Below are 5,454 nucleotides of genomic sequence, written 5' to 3' on the forward strand. Positions count from 1 at the left end.
GCGGTGGGTTTTTGCACGGGGGATTGAACTAGTCACCTCCTCACGCCTTCGTGTTCCGAAGCTGGAGCACAGGGTGAGTTCTCCGTGACCCCCGGGCGTTACGGCTAACGGAGATCCTGCCCAGTTTCCCGGTCTTTAAAGTTAGGAACGCCTCTAGCTTTGCGTCTGCGCAGCGGCCCCGCGCCCTGCCAGTGTGCGGATTCCCGTGGGCTGGGGTTTGAGCCCCGCGTGTTAGCGACACGGGGCAGTTCATTGTCATCCCCTTTGTGTCACTCCAGGCTTAATTTGACAGCACGTGAATGCGAGACAGCTAGATGCAGTAGTCGAAGGCTTTATTTCCAAACTCTTTTTTGGCAGAAATCCTGAAAAACTTTCAAAACAAGTTCAGATTTCCAGGCCACTGAATTGTGTCCCTGAGGGTGAGGCTTCTGAATCTTTTAAAGCCCTCAGGGGGGTTTATCCTGGGCAGCCCAGCGGGGGTTAGGGGGAGTCAGCGGGGCAGTTTGGGAACCAGTGTTGTAAGGAATATGCAGGTGAATAAGGCCTAGTCTTTGCTTTTAAAGGATTTAATTCCGAAAACAAGTGATTATGATTAAAACTGGCAGAAGTTAATGACTGGGAAAGGCCAAGTCCATTGAGAGGGAGAAGGGAAGCAGGAAGTGTTTTAATTGGGCTTCTAGAGTTGGGTGATGTGGGATTTGTAGAGTCTAAGCAAGGGAACAGTATGCTCAGAAGGGCTGCTTAGTTCTTTGGGTCCCCAGGACAGGGCAAACCAGTGTGGAGTAGTGGCACTTGGGGACCTTGAAGAGCAGGCCTAGGTTCTGGCCGTCTTTGTCGGTTCATTTTGAAGTTTTCTTCTTGCCTGTGTTCCCCGTGGTGGCACCAGTATCATCCACACTGGCCGTTCTGGTGGTACAGAAGCATGTAAGTGTTCAAGTCTGTGAACTTGACTCACCCTTCTTTTGAAGTTAACCGCAGTTCTAGGTGTGAGTAGAAACTGGCTTTGTTTAGGTAGTCTATTTTTTAAAACCTGAAATGAATTTGGGTTTCCCTAGAGGTTGGCTTCCTTGACATGACAGCTGGGAGTCTTCACTCCAAGCTTGTTGGCGGGTATGGTTAGAGGGCACGTTCTGCCACTTGTTATTTTCCAAACCCAGCTTCTACCCACTTGCTGAACTGACAGTAGCAGAGGGGCTGCATGATGTTTAAACCCCCTCCCCCCGAGAGTGGGTTAGTGAGCTCACTGCCTGCTGAATGCGTTTTCAAAACTAGCTCTAAAACACGCCATGCTTTCAGAATTCGTAGATGACTGACTGGAAGTCGAGATGGGTAAGTGCTAGATTGAGTGACAGGACTGGGATTCTAAGTGATCTTGATAGGTAGGCAGTTAGAACCAACACAGATGAGCTTTGACAGGTTAAAATAATTCGAACAGTACAGAATTTGATTTCATGTTCTTGACCGATCAGAGAAAAACTATGTACCATACTTTATTCGAATAAATCATATATATCCATTGCTAAAGTAAACGGAAGGATGAGACTAAACTGACCTCACCCATGATTTGTGGGTGCCACAAATTCCTAATTTAGGGAGCAATGAAAGACCCCGTTATCTTTGTAATCCCCCGATGTTGTTTAGGAAATGGGTCTCAAATCCAGCTCTTCACTTACTAGCCCTGCCTTGTGTGATGCTTTTCCTGCATCTGTAATAAAGATGATGTCTTCGGGACCAGCAGGCTGCATGGTGCTTAAGGCACCAGACTCCTACATGGCCAACCATGGTTCTAGTACTGGACGGGCCAGCTTGAAAATCACACCAGGCTCAGGTGCAGGCCCAAATCCCTGGAAGAGGACGGAGAAGGGACTGGCGTGGCCGTCCTCCCTAGGAGGCGATTTCTCACTTTCGCATTCAGTGTCCCTCTCCTGCAAGTGCATGTGCCCAATGGCAAAAAAAAAAAAAGATGTCTTCTATGTTGATTTGTCGATTGGAGGGTCCTGCATGTATAGTTGAGCGCATACCAAAGGGTGGAGTACAGTCAGTGCTTTGTAGATTTTACCGTTGTTTTTCCTTTATTTTTTTTGGAGAGGCTTTTGCTATAGGGCATGTGCGCTTGCCAGAAGGACAGAGAGAGACAGAGAGAAAGCGAAAAATCTCCCCCCAGAGGGATGGCCACGCTGCAGTCCCTTCTCTATTCTCCTCTCGGGATCTTGGGCATGCACGCACACACGCCTAGTGTGAGTTTAAGCCACTGGGTACGGAACTTGATCCATGGTCAACTACATGGAAGTCCAGCGACATAGCCATTGCATCAACTGCTGGTCCTTTTTTGGTTTTGATTTTACCATTGTTACATGAGTTACCATTGTTATATCTGTAGCAGTGGTTTAAAGGAGGAAAAACTGCCATATTTTTTTCAAAGAATTATTTAATTTTATTATTATTACTATTTTAAAAATTTACTGCAGGGCATGTGGGCTCACCAGAGAGAGAGAGAGAGAAAGTGAAAAAACAAGTTGCCAGGTCTGGCATTTGAACCACAGTTGGCCATGTGGGAGACCAACACCTTAACCACCACACCACCCACTGACCTGGAAAATGCAGTCTTAAATAGATTTTGTAAAAGCACTAAGTGTCCAGAGGGAAAGATACCACACTGCTTATGTCACATTGAGTGTGTTCTGTCACTTTGATTTTTGTTTTGAACATTGCATCGGATGTTCTTCTCTCTAACTAAGCCTCTTACATTTTCATGATCTGAAAAATATAGAAGGAATATGTTAAATATTTTCAGGTATTATGCTAAGTTAGTAGTTAACTATCTAGCACTTAAAGATTTTGTTTTGAAAAAAAATTTACCATGTGGTACTTGTGCTTGCTGGAGAGTGGGAAAGTGTGAAAGCATCTTCCAGGGGGATGGCCACTCCAAAATCCTTTCTCCTTCTCCATTCTCCTCTTGGGACTTTGGGCACACATGCACCCAGTGTGTTTTCTTTCTTCTTTTTTTTAAACACATTTATTTATCTGTTGTGATTTTCAAGCTGCTGGGTCCAGGACTCAAACCATAGTTGACCATGTGGGAATACAGTGCCTTAACCACCTGCCCTCCCCCACCCCCATGCGTTTTCCAAGCTGCCTGGGTCTGAGACCCCAACAGTGCATCCAGCCATGTGGGGGCAGCTGCCTTAACACCACGCCACCGGCTGGCCCCTTAGCACGTTTGCGTAGGACACAGACGCAGTTTTCTTGGTCAGGCTTGAAGGAGTGCTGACGTACAGGTTCCTTAATGGTGTCACGGATTGACGTTCCTTCGGCAGTAACTGTTTGGGTTCTGTGGGTGTTTCTTTTCCTTTCCTTGCTTGCTACAGGGGTATAACAGATGGTCGGCTGTCTAGGACTACACAAGAGAGGCCCCAAACCTGAGAGGGCATGCCTGTAGGACTCACTGATTCCCAATGAGAACACACTTGGCGGTCCGGCAGGGGAAGGCATGGGCTTATTTATTGGGTTGTCAGAAAAATCATGACAATTTTTGCACAGAAAAACAGAAAAGCACGTCGTGACTTTTCCAACTGCCCAATACTTAACATAAGCAGGACAGGATGCTCTGCTGACAGCTGGACAGCAAATGGCCTGTACTGCCAGTGAGCACAGACGCAGGTTATGTATGTTAAGGGCAAACGTCCCTGAGTCAGTGAGGGGTCAGGGCCGATTCTTGTCAGTGAGACGGTTGTACATACATTACTCGAAGCTTACGGTGGGTCGGTCAGCGTATTGATGAACAGACTCGGCAGAGCACCTGGAGAGATGAGGGTCCCTGGTCTTGTGATGCTCGTGTGAGAGAGGTGGGGTGCAGATGTAGACTGGCCCTTGTGGGCCAGATCCAAGAGGTGAAAGTAATGGCCATGGATGTTTACCAGCCCAGGCTATGGCCTGCAGCCAGGTCTCAGGAAGACAGGACCCCGAGGGAGGGGGCCGGGCTCTGGACAGTGTCTGCTCACACGGACCAAACGAATACTTGCCTGGCAGGCTGTCTTCCAGTTCATTCTTGGGGCTGGCTCCCCTAATGTTTAGGGGAGCCAGATCGCACATGACCAATCAAGTGGTTCAAGTCCTGGCTTTAGCAGCTTGAAAAACATGCAGGATGTATGTGTGCATGTCCATGTACATATGTGCACATACTCAGAATTGCTGCAGGGTGAAGAAATGGAACAGAAGGGATTAGGGTGTGACCATGTCCCACAGGGGTACTTCATCTCTCTGGGGAACACATATGCCCTCTGGAATTGAAGGGCCAGCAGGTGGCGTGGTGGCTTAGGTGTTGGGTCCCTCATGGCCAACTCCATGGTTTGAGTCCTGGACCCAGTGGTTTGAAAAAAACACTAGTGCTTGTGCACGCATGCTCTAGGCCTGAGAGGAGAAGGGAATGCAGCATGACTGTTCCCGGGTGTGTGTAGGGTAATTGCTCACGTCTCTCTCCTCTCTCTCTGGCAGGCACATCTGCCCTGTGGCATAAACGCAAAAGAAAAAAGGAAATGTAAACATAAAATAAAGGTTAAGATATTAAGAGAAAATAGATTTGGCCAGCGGGTGGCATGGTGGTTAAGGTGTTAGACTTCCACATGGCTGACTGGTTCGAGTCTCAGACCCAGTGACTAGAAACTCATGCTGGGCGTGTGTGTGTGTGTGTGCGCGCGCACGCGCGCGCGCGCGCCCATAATCCTGACCCTAGGATGGAGAAAGAATTGTGTGACATCCTGGGGGTGATTTCTGACTTTCTTTTTGTCTGTCTCTCTCCAGCAAGTGCATGCACCCTATGGCAAAAATCTCTTAAAAAAGAAGAGGGACCAGCAGTTGGTGTAATGGCTATGTCGCTGGACTCCCATGTAGTCGACCGTGGTTTGAGTCCTGGACCTGGTGGCTTAAATGCACGCTGGGCGCATGTGTGTGCATGCCCAAGATCCTGAGAGGAGAATGGAGGAGAAGGAATTGTGTACTGGGCACCTGGGGGGTGATTTCTTGCTTTCTGTCTCTCTCTCTTTCTGGTGAGCACACGCACCCTATAGCAAAAACCTCTCTCAGAAAAAGAAGAAAACGTAGTTGTAAAACTTAATGGTTAAGCAGGAGAAAAAAAAAGTTATAAAAAATTAGAATTAAGTTGACTGAAAAGATTTTTCATTTCTGCAGGATAGAAGACAACAATGACAAATGACATATTAAGAAAATAATTGGAATATACATTATTAAGGGTTAATATTCCTAATAAGTGAATGGCTCACAAAATTAGTAAGAAAAAGATAGCCCATGAGAAAAGTGGTCGCAGCATGGACACTGACAGTTAGTGGAAGAAGGAATGCAGACGGCCCGTCAGCAGAAGTGATGCTCAGCCTCTTTGGAAGGAATGTCACAACACTGCAGGCTTTTTAAAATGATTATCTGGATGTTAAAGTAGGG

The sequence above is a fragment of the Tupaia chinensis genome, unplaced genomic scaffold, assembly GCF_000334495.1.
Source record: "Tupaia chinensis unplaced genomic scaffold, TupChi_1.0 Scaffold000332_1, whole genome shotgun sequence".
Taxonomy (NCBI): Eukaryota; Metazoa; Chordata; class Mammalia; order Scandentia; family Tupaiidae; genus Tupaia; species Tupaia belangeri.